At 44.5% G+C, this 12,273-nt stretch overlaps 1 long non-coding RNA gene across 1 annotated transcript in view; it reads right to left on the bottom strand.

Annotated features, from left to right (window-relative positions):
• Positions 1-12,273, bottom strand: part of LOC129405070 (uncharacterized) — a 158,657-nt gene that overhangs the window by 38,667 nt on the left and 107,717 nt on the right. The gene's annotated exons all lie outside the window — the stretch shown is intronic.

Below are 12,273 nucleotides of genomic sequence, written 5' to 3'. Positions count from 1 at the left end.
CACAGGGATTACTCCCGGCTCTGCACACAGGAATTACTCCTGGTGGTGCTCGGGAGATCATATGGGATGCTGGGAATCGAAGCCGGGTAAGCCACATGCAAGGCAAACGCCCTACCCACTGTGCTATTGCTTCAGCCCCCATCCTCCATATTTTTTAATCTCCCCCCTTCCTGTCTAATCCTCTCCTCAAAGGCCTGAGCTTCTCCTGAGCACTGAGACAGAACTCTGCTGCGGAGGAAATCAGTGATACTAGCTCCAGGTCCACCAGTCAGAGCCACGCTCCTAGTCTCACACGAGCCAGGCATAAGACTGGCAGAGGAATCCTGGGAAATGGAACAGTGGAATAAAGAGGAGCCTGGCTCACCCTTGGGATAAAGGCTAGAACAAGGAATAGAATGACCAAGCCCATCGAGGGCTCTCTCTCTCTCTCCCACTCTTTCTTTCTCTCTCTTCTCTCTCTCTCACTATTTCTCTCTCTTCTCTCTTTTTCTCTCTCTCACACACACACATGTAAACCACAGATCCACATAGCATCTTTACATACCCTACAACCACCACAATCACAAGCACACACATCAACCATACACACACCCCACATACACTGCACATACCCCCCACACAGTGCACACCCATCAGCCAAACACCAACCATACATGCATATCACACACACGTGTACATCACACACACACATGCGCATGCACACACACACACACACACACACACACACACACACACACCTGGTCTCAAAGCTTTATTGTTGTTTCCTACTGTGCAAAGTGCAAAGAGGGAACTCCTCTGCTTTTCTACCCACTCCAGTTAACCAGATCCCTGAAACTCTGCTGTTCCTTTCTCAGTTTCCTTCCCCAAACTTACTTCATTTAAAAATGATATATCTTTGACCTCATCTCTTGCATTCTGTTTGATCCAACCAATTTAATTATAATTAAAATTTTTTTCCTTTGTCTGTCTGAAATTCTGCTACCTTGGTGTCATAAGGCCCTTTCCCTTGATCTGCCTCATCTGTTTGTGTATTATTTGCACTTCTCCTATTTGTACACAGCTGCCTCTGCTCCAGACTTTGAAATTACTGATTTTTATGCTTCTTCCTTAGCACGTAATACAGTTCATAAATTTCACTCTAAAAGTTTAAGCGTAAATTATGCTAAAAGCCCAAGTTGCTGAAGAAAACTAGCCACAAATCAAGTTGGGAATACCAAGCCACCAACATCAATTTCACATTCGCACACTTCAAATTAAGAAGCTCCTCTCACCCCATTACTTAAATGTAATCTAAACTTTTTCTTGTAACTTCCCTTGGTTTGTACAACAAGGCCCAAACACAGAGAAAGAAAGAAAAAAAATGCCCGCTTTTCTGTTACTGGTTTGTTAGTATTTCATACGACACCGTCTGAGAGGTGTGCATCAAATCATCTCAGTGCAGAAACAAATGTAAAAGGCAGCCTGGCAACTCAGTGCTTCGTTCCCTGCCAAGGTGAACGCTGATAGGCTGAAAGTAGTTTAGAAGGGGTGGGGGGAACATGTACTCATCTCTGATATGCTGTCTATGATTTACTGTGCTGTCATTAGAACTTGAAGAGACAAGGAGTGACAAAGGCAAAGCCGTGTTTTCTCATCAATGCCTCTGAACAATGGCAATACCTGGTCGGCCAACATAGACCCAGACCCTGACCTTCACAAGGATGTTTTACAGCAGCTCTTCAAACGCATCTTTTAAAGAGGTGGATGCGCTGCAAGGAGCAATTCCATGTGGTGATGCTTTTCTTCATTGTTCAGTGTCTCCATCAGGGAGACACTGTATGTTTACAGGAAATGTCAGTGACTATGGTCGTAGCTCTCTCTCAACGGCAGAAAGCCTTTCGCATTTCTCTTGGACGATATCATCATCATCATCATTATCATCATCATCATCATTGACACTTTTCGTTCTCAAACCAATTTTTGCACATTAATGAATCAATCTGTCCAGCACTGGTGTGAGGTGGGTGAATGAGGATCATTATTTCCATCAGGAAAAGAGAAATGATGGGGGAAAAAAGTGGGCTGGCAGGGGCCTGATGGAGGTGACAAAAATCCTGGACTGAAACTGAGATTTTTTTTTGAGGTGCTAGAGATTAAAACTGGGATCTAGGAAACTCCTCTCTGAAGACGTAGAGAGCTTTGGAACTTTAGGCAAGGTATGAGTGGCTGCAGGACCCACACTTCAATATTTTCTTTTGATGGTAGTAGAAGGTTGGGCCATACCCAGCAGTGTTCAGGGCTTACTCCTGGCTCTGTGCTCAGGGCTCACTCCTAGCCAGGCTCAAGGAACCATATGGGGTTACCAAGGATCAAACCCAGCTCGGCCTTTTGCAAGGCAAATGCCTTATCAGCTATCTGTCACAACATTGTCACATCTCTCCCCGTCACAACATGGCAACATTCCATCAGGAGATTTCTGTTCTCCTTATGATAGGGATAGAAGTGCGAGTTCAAAAAGAAAAGGAGTAAATGCTCTGGGAGATTATCAGATGCAATATAGGAAGAAGTAATTCAATATCTAAAATAATTTAATGCATTCACTCATTCACAGATTCCCTGCCTCAGCACCCCACTAATGATGTGCCAGCTAGACAATGTAATTTATCCATTTATCACGTATTGGACGTGATTGGGTGTCTGTCGGGAGTTGTAGCAGGTTTGGGAGATGATACTCCATGAAGAAGACACAGTTCCTGATTTGAATTCCTAACCTCCGACTTGGAGAGCTGCCCCACGTGGCGTGAGCACTCAGCGCCTCCTCTCAGCTACCTGCACTGTGGGTGGTGCTTGCTTGGGTTTCTGTCCTCACACCCTCACATCCTGTTCCAGTTTCGTTTCTAGGGCATTTTTCTAAACTTGAAATGCGATGCTAACTCTCTCATGCCTAGGAGCCTTCAGGGACTCTGGGTGTCTTTCAGAATAAAGTCCAACCAAGGCCTTTCCCATTCCCACTGCTTCCTTTCTCCCTTCTCCTCTGCCATGTCCCTTCCACCTTAGCAGGAGAGAAAGTTTCAGGGGAGAAAGTGTCCATTCCACAACATAATACAATGATTTTTTCTTACCTTTTTTGCTTTTCCAAATATATTTTCCTTTACATAAAATGCCCTTCACCCTGCACCTGCCCTGCCCACTGAACTCTCTTCCTCCATGTCCCCACTAGCCCTGGGTCCTCCCAAGCAACTGGCCTTCCTGTCCTCAGGCAGACAGACCATCACAGCATCTGTGTGAGCACATGGCTGCACACAACCCTCTTGAAATTACAGGTGCCCCTTGTTATCCAAAGGCTCTCTATCAATTGCAGAAACATTCAATTGCAAAGTTTCTGGTTTTAGTTTTGATTTGGGGCCACATCCAGCAGTGCCCAGGACTTACTCCGGGCTCTGCATTCAGGGATCACTCCTGAACGGGCTCCGAGGATAGCATGAGGAATCTAACCCATGCAAGGCAAGTGCCCTGCTGGCTGTGCTATCTCTCCACCACCACCCTCCCCATCTACCTTTGCTCCACCACCACCCTCACACACAACTTACAAAGTTTTTTTGTTTGTTTGTTTCTTTAGGGGAATAGGATACTCTGTCAGCTCAGTGCTCGGGAATCATTACTGATGGGTGTGGTGACAGGGATGGAAGCCAGGCCTCAGAAACTCAGAGTATGGTCCAGCACCTTGCACCATCTCCCAGGCCCCCTTCACTTGCAAAGTGATTTACAAAACTGCTCTCCCAACAGCCTCTACCCTAATCAGAAGACCATAGGAATGAATCTGCATTATCAGTTGCACACACCAAGCAGACAAGAGGAAGGAGGAGTGAGCCCTGCAGTCCCAGGTTGACTCTTTTGGCCAAAGGGCCTTTTGGAGGACTTTCATTGTTGTCATTTGTACACGATTGATCTCACACTCCCCACACCCTTAAGTGAAAAGGTATCAGAAACATGTCCAAAAGCCAGAAAAAATGTAAGATCCCTAGAAAAGAGCATACACTGGTTTCTGGAATGCTTCACTGGACACAACATAATGTTTGGTAAATTCACTGCAGTGTGATACACTGAGTGTTGTTCTTGGCAATAAAAGAAATATGTGACTCACAACCTATACGCGTCAGTATTATTGTTCTAGCAAGCACCAGTAACATCTTTCATTAAGAGACTTATTGTTACTGTTTTTGGCATATCCAATATGCACGGGTAGCTTGCCAGGATCTGCCGTGCGGATTCGATACTCTCAGTAGCTTGCTGGGCTCTCCAAGAGGGGCGAAGGAATCAAACTCGGGTCGGCCGCGTGAAAGGCAAATGCCCAACCGCTGTGCTATCACTCCAGTATTATTGTATTCTGCACGAAACAGAAGGAGTTCATTGAATGCAAAAGAATTTGATGATTAGTGCTTTAAATGATTTATATTAATCAAAAATCTTTTTTAAAAATCAAAAATCTTTAGTAGACTTTTGTGTATGTGTTTAGAAAGTGTTTTTGAGAGATTCCTAAAGAAATCAGTTATAGGGACACATTATTCTTTAATTTCAAGGAAGATTAAAACTTCCCCTAAGAAGTTCAAGCCAGGTTTTTAAGATTAAATTAGGATGATGAGGAACCCTGTATTTGTTTGCATAATTGTCAAATTGTCTACTCCGTACAAAATTCTGAGCCCCTGGGCCAAGAAGTTGTATTTTGTTGATCTTAACACAGAGCCTGGCACGGGAATAAATAAATAAATGGATGGATGGATGGATGGATGGATGGATGGATGGATGGATGGATGGAAGGCTGCTGTGATTTCATTAGGTGAAAATTTTCCAAATCCAATGGTGAACCTTCAGCCTCTTTTCATTCTCATGCATAGCACAGCACAACTTTTCTGTTTCCCTCAAAACAAGGTAGTCGTGGGTACAAAATAAATAAGGACGATCTCAAGAGACCATTGTGAAATTACCTAGGCATAAATATGAGTAACTTAAAATTGTAGATGACTGAATATAATCCCAAAGCCCTTCATGTTCTTGCTTGCGCTTTATCCAATTTAGAGTGAAGTAGAAATTTCCAGAACAGCATCCTCCTCCTTCCCAAAGAAATGGATTTCTTTTTATCAGCCTCTTCCAGTAGGAAAATTTCTCTTTTCATAATCAATTTCTCACTAGGGAATCAATTTGTACTATGCTCAGGATTGTCTTTGTAGCTACCTGTAAATTTTGATCTCTGTTAATCGGCCATAAATCAATAACCACTAAGCCATAGACTATACTGCATTCTTCATCAACACTGTGTTTACAAGTAAAAATAGCAAGATCCCCCAAGGGATTGTGGGTTTAAAAACAGTATTTTGTAGTCTTACTTATAAGTAACCCTTACCACCTATTATACGAACTAAGAATCCAGACACCAGCTACCAGGAATCAATATGTACTCAAATTGCTCCATCAATATGCACAATTCATTTATTCCCTTCAAGGTTATCTTGACTGCTTCAGGGTAGATGCTCATTTTCTCCATCAGAATCATGCCCTTTAGGTTCAATGCGACATTGGAAGGAAGCAACATCTCAGATGAGGATGTCAGTGTGTGTGTTTGTGGCCCTGGTCTCACAGTAAGAATGGTAAGTGCAGGAAACTATCTCCACTTGCTTTTTCTTGCTTAACCAGGAGACTTTCCTGAACACAGTTTCTCCAGGATTTCCTAGAGATCCATCACGGTCCATACCCATGCAAGCCAGATAATAGCACAGTTATCTGAGCCCTGACAACCAAGAACTTACCACTTTCATCCTTCAGAAATGCTCACTGCACACTCTGTGGAGAGACAGCCTTGGCTCAAAACAAACCTTCTGCTGTCTTATAAATGCATGTTGCCTAACTCTCTGATCCTCTCGTCTTCTCTGGAAAGCAGAGACAATAGGACTGGACCTGTTGGGTTATTATGAAAACTAAATAAAACTCTGGGCACAGTTCCTGGAAGGCAGTTGGACAGACTGACAAATAAATTTGAACTAAAGAGCCATGCAAGGTCGCAGTGGACCCTTTGCTGTGTCACAAAGGGTCCTGAGTTGGTGCAAGAAGAACTGGGGTTGGGTATCGGGACTGGCTATTGGGACTGGGAGATTGTGCAGTGAAAAGAGTGTGTGTCTAGAAATGCAGGTTCAATTCCTGGCACCACATGATCTCATGTTCATATTTGGGTGCCGGCTTAGAGGCACCTGAGCACTGCCAGGTGTGGCTCTGGAAGCCCCCAAAACCACAAAAGTGATTTGACTATCCCCTCAATGCAGGGCCCACATAGCAGCCTCAGACGCTTGTATAGAACCTGTGGCCTGATTGGTGGAGAACAGCTAGTGGAGCAGGAGACCTCCTGAGCATCCTGTGGGAGACATCCCCAAACCTCCCAAAGAGAATGACATCTGTATTTGACTATCACTAGCAGCTCTGGGGCATGGGAATGGAGCATAATAATAATTTTTTAAAATATGTCTTTTCTAACTGTAGGATAACATAGCCTCAGGGAGTTTAGGTTTACTGGGTTGTTCCCATCACAGTGCTGCCTTTCCTCTGTGCTCATTTGTAACTTCTTTCTTTGTGCTGGGCTGACTTGTTAATGTTGTTTTTCTCTACTCCTTAAGTTCTTTGTTTAGTAAATTCAGAGCAATGTCCTTTTTGTATGGGCACAGGAAGACAGTAGTAAATGCTATGCTTTTGTTATGTGGGAGTCATTTGACTCTAAGTGATACTTTCCTCCTGGACATCTGTTCTCTCCCACCTAAGCCTCAGCTGCCCTTACTTTCTAGCACCCCTAAGAACAGGGTCCCAAGGAGGGACTGAATGGACCCAGGGCAAGCGGTGAGCTATGTGCTACCCTGGCATCGAGATGGGCCTGGCCAAAGTGCCTAATTCTTTTTTTTTTTTTTTTTTGCTTTTTGGGTCACAACCCAGCGATGCTCAGGGGTTACTCCTGGATTTACACTCAGGAATTACTCCTGGCGGTGCTTGGGGGACCATATGGGATGCCGGGGATCGAACCCGGGTCGGCCGCGTGCAAGGCAAATGCCCTACCCGCTGTGCTATCGCTCCGGCCCCACAAAGTGCCTAATTCTTAACTGTAAGTCAAGAGCTTGGTCATGGACAGATGCTGTCATGATCCAAAAAGTAATAACTAATTTGGAGCCTGCTAGGGTTAGGAATGATTAATCTGGCCTGAGCTCTGTAGTCTGAGTCTGTGGCAAAGTGTTCCCAGGGGAGCTGCCCTACAAGCTTCAATGTATCTCTTACTGTGCCCATACAAAAGTAACTAAAGGAGAAAAAACACCTTAAGTGGTATTTTGCCGTGGGCCCTCAAGAAGGGCTTCCTTATGTTGTTTTTGCTTCCAGACCAGGTGGATCTTGGGCCTGGAGGGAAAGGTGGAGAGATATAAATAAGGGTGGAGCCTCGCAGTAGAGGGGGTCAGAATCCAAGAGAAGTAATGAGAGTCTGAATCCAGAGAGTCTGAATCCAGAGGGCAGAACCCGGAGAACAGGTGTCGAGGAAAGGAGAGTGCGAGAGCTCAGAGACAGAGACAGAGACAGAGACGAGAGATTGAATAAACAGCAACTAATCAGCAAACCACCCTGGTCCTCATTCTTCCTTTGCCTGCCCATCGCCTACAGCTGTTCCGATCCTGTCCATACACAGCGGCTAGAGAGCACTGAACGTGGGCGGTGAGAGAGAGCCACCCGGAGAGCCCTCGAACACACATCCCTCATGCGCGGGAGTAGTTCTTTACGTCTAACTCTGTAGCGGTAGCCAATTAATAACATTATTAATATAAATTTATACCATACTTTACATCTAGGAAAGACTTGCCAGGTACAGACCATTGTGACATATTCTTTTCCTTGAAACTTACTGTGATCCCAAGACATAAGGGAAGCCCCATTGTAAAAAACTAAGGCTCGCCGAGGGGCGCGAGTGCACTCTCGGGCCCTCCGGGCTCCTCTGTCTCACCGCCCGCGTTCGGTGCCCCGGAACCGCTGTGTGTGCTGTCGGTCGAGGGCAGGCGACGTGAAGGAAGAAGGAAGAAGGCCAAACTGGTTGCTAGATCAGTTTATTTCATTCTCTCTCCCTGCTTCTCTCCCGGCTCTCGGTCTCTCTCTGGATCTGTGGATCTGGCCCCGTGGATCTGGACCCCCAACCCACTCTTACAGCCTAGTTAAATCTCCACAGGATGAGGGGGTTGGGGCATACACATAGGTGTGGTCAGCAGTAGGGTAAGGTTCCTTTCCCTTAGGGGATGCTTCTCCTAGGACTTAATTCTCTTTCAGCAGGAGGATCCACCCAAGGGCAGAGTCCCATGAATGTGTTTCTCTTCTCCTCAGCCAGCAAACATATAAGAATTCATAATATTAATTATTTTGTATGGACACAATAAGAGATGCATTAAAGCTTATAGAATTGCTCTCCTGGGGCCATCTCAATCTCAGACTACAGTGCTCAGGCCAGATCAGTCTTTCCTATCCCTGGCAGGGGCCCAGTCTCTTAATTACTATTGGATCATGACAGCATTTGTCTATGATCAAGCTCTTAACTTATAGTTAAGAATTAGGCACTTTGGCCAGGCCCATCTCGATGCCAGGGTAGCACATAACTCACCGCTTGCCCTGGATCCTTCCCGTCCCACGTCGGGGACCCTACTTTGGGGTGCTAGGAACTGAGGGCAACTGAGGCTTAAGTGGAGAAAGCAGATGCCCGGGAGGGAATAATATTCGAGGCCAATTAATTCCAAGGTTATAAAAACATAATATTGTCTTCTTGTGTCTATACAAAACAGACATAGCTTTAAAGTAAATTATTCAAAAGGCACAAGAAGAGGAGAAAGGCAATATTAACTTATATAATATAAATTCAGTATTCTAGGAAGGTCTGACCTTGAGTCAGATTAAGGGAAAGCCTCGGATTAACTCTTTTGGGGAAGAGAGCATGGAGAAGTGATTATACCTAAACAAAGGGATGGGAGAGATTCGGGAACACCTTGATGGGTGAGACTGGGGTAAGCCTAAACTCTGGGAAAAACCGGGACAAACTACTTGTGGCAAGCAGGGAGAGGACAAAGTAATGTCATCCTACACCCCATGAACTATTTTTTTTTTAAAGCTGAGGGGTCACAAAGCTTTAATAACCTGATCAAACTCACTTGCTTCATAAGAATAAAACCAAATAAATAAGTAAACCCACAACTTTGAATTCAGCATTCTTTCTATGTATCTGTGCTTTTTAATCTTAGCTATGTCAATAATTTTATCAACCAAGTATAATCAGTATAACCTTGGTTATACTGACGGGCCAGAGAGATAGTAAGGTGTTTGTCTTACATGCAACTGACCCCAGTGCAAGTCCCCATAACCACATGTGATTGCCTGGGTTACTCCTGAACACAGAGCCAAGAATAGCCTCTGAGTGCCACAGAGTGTGACCCAATCCTGTCTGCTTACCCCCATAAAAGAAAGACAAGACAGATTTTTTGCTTATGGCATAAAGAAAAGCCGCATCCAATCAAGCCAAGATGGGATCTCAGAGCTGGGGAGACAAGACCAAGATTCATTCAGTTTTGTTAAGGTATTGATCAAAATCAGCTGCAGACCCTGAAATAATAGCCCAAGATGAATGGAAATAACAAGGCAAGGGTCTTGAAGGGTGATCACAGGGAATCTTAGGGTCTAAATCACAAGGTTTTTTCTTGGAGATTTGATGGATCATTCTGGAATTTCTGTTTTTGAACAGTCATTGGCAGAGAGTCTCTTGCCTGCATGCCTGGCTGTCTTCCCCGGGGCCCCTCAGAGTTGATGGGCTCCAGCTTCCCTCCCCACCCTGAGCAGAGCTCCCAGCGGCCAAAGACCACTAGAACCTAGCTACAGCCATGCTGGAGGCCCCTCTCCACACATTCGGACTCACGCATGAAGGTATCGGCAGAGGAACCCAGGTGTGCGTAATTCCATCAACGGTCAGCACCCAGAGACTTAAAAGCAAGCTCCCGGAAGCTTGATATCTTCTAGCCTACTTCTCCCTCTGGGAGAAACTGGCAAGCTTCTGAGAGTTTCCTGCCCACATGGGACAGCCTTGCAAGCTTCCCATGGTGTATTCATATGCTAAATCCAGTAACAAGCTGGATCTCATTCCCCTGACCCTGAAAGAGCCTCCAGTGTGACAGACATCGTTGAGAGGGCCAAGCCGAGACAGACTTCTGGGATCTCAGGGACAGAAGGAGTGGAGAGGTACTAAGCCCTCTGGAGAAATCGACGATTAACGGGGATTTCGTGATTTGTGATTCGTGATTCGTGAACAGTCATTTACCTGCATAAGAAATTCCCTAAAATGTGAAAAAGGGATGCTCTTTCACTGTTGGTGGGAATGCCGACTGGTCCAGCATTTCTGGAAAACAGTATGGAGTCCTTCAAAAACTAGGAATTGAGCTTCCATATGACCCTGCAATACCACTTCTGGGAATATATCCCGAGGATATAAAAAAGCACAGTAGAAATGACATCTGTACCTATATTTTCATTGCAGCACTGTTCACAATAGCCAAAATCTGGTAATAATCCAAGTACCCGAGAACAGATGACTGGTTAAAGAAACTTTGGTACATATACACAATGAAATACTATGCAGCTGTTAGGAGAGATGAAGTCATGAAATTTACTTATATGCAAATTTCATGACTTCATGTTTTCTGACAGCTACTTTATCTTCCAACCTGCTGGCGTTTTTCCAATAACACTTTTCTTCCAATTTGTTACTCCAGTAACACTTTTCCTCCACTATGTTGCTCATTTGATAGGACCTTGATTGGACCTTGAACCCAGATCTTTGTGGTTACAACTTCTCTCAATGAGGACCTTCTGACCTGTCTCAGGAGAAAAGAGGAGGGCAGAGAGTTCTTTCCACACCACTACTTCTCTCATTCCTTCCGTTAAAAAGGTTTTATAGGCCAAGACCCTTTACTTTATGGCGGTGTGTTCTAACACTTGTTATAAATATGACTGACAGAGAATCTGGGGGTTCAGATACCCATCATACCCATCTTCACCTCAGTCTTAAGACTGTCTCTGCCTGAAGTTGTTTGCTAAGAATCCCACCACATCCCCCTTTCTCACTTGCTGTATGACTTCCTCCCCTTGATAATCAATAGTTACCTAGAGAGTGGCTGAGAGGCCTTGTTACTAAATCTGAATCAAAGTTCCGAAGTGAAAAATTGATGTGATTAAGGACCCATGTCTTTTACTAAAGGGTAATATGGAACATATTAGCACGAGTCTTGTTAAACCACTTTGTTTGTTTGTTTGTTTATTGAATCACTGTGAGATACGGTTACAAACTTTCATGTTTGAGTTTCAGTCATACAATGATCAAACACCCATCCCTCCACCAGTGCACATTTTCCACCACCAATGTCCACAGAATCCCCACCCCCCCCATCACCACATCCTAAACCTTCCCCTGCCTCTATGGCAGACAATTTACCCCATACTCTCTACTTTTGGGCATTATGATTTGCAATATAGATACTTAGAAGTTGTCACATTTGGCCCTTTATCTACTTTCAGCACACATCTCTCATCCTGAACGATCCATCCAGCCATTATTGACTTAGTGATCCCTTCTCTATTCCGGCTGCCTTCTCCCCCAGCTCATGAGGCAGGATTCCAAGCATAGAGCAATCTTCTTAGCCCTTGTTCTACAGTCCTTGGGTGTCAGTCTCATATTATGTTATTTTATATTCCACAAATGAGTGCAGTCCTTCTATGTCTGTTTCTCTCTTTCTGACTCATTTCACTTAGCATGATACTCTCCATGTCCATCCACTTATAAGCAAATTTCATGACTTCACCTTTCCTAACAGCTGCATAGTATTCTATTAAGTAGATGTACCAAAGTTTCTTTAACCAGTCATCTGTTCTCAGGCACTCGGGTTGCTCCAGATTCTGGCTATTGTGAATAGTGCTGCAATGAACATATACATGCAGATGTCATTTCTACTGTGCTTTTTTGCACCCTCAGGATATAGTGCCAGAACTGTGGGGTCATATGAAAGCTCAATTTCCAGTTTTTTAAAGAATGCCCAATATTGTTTTCCATAAAGGCTGGACCAGTCAGCACTCACACCAACAATGAATGAGAGTCCCTTTCTCCGCACATCCACGCCAGCACTAGTTGTTTTTGTTCTTTTTAATGCATGCCAGTCTCTGTGGTGTGAGATGATACCTCATTGTTGTTTTGATTTG

The sequence above is a fragment of the Sorex araneus genome, chromosome 5 (genome assembly GCF_027595985.1).
Source record: "Sorex araneus isolate mSorAra2 chromosome 5, mSorAra2.pri, whole genome shotgun sequence".
Classification (NCBI taxonomy): Eukaryota; Metazoa; Chordata; class Mammalia; order Eulipotyphla; family Soricidae; genus Sorex; species Sorex araneus.
Note: the sequence above shows the minus strand (reverse complement) of the source record. Positions and strands in the feature narration are given on the sequence as shown.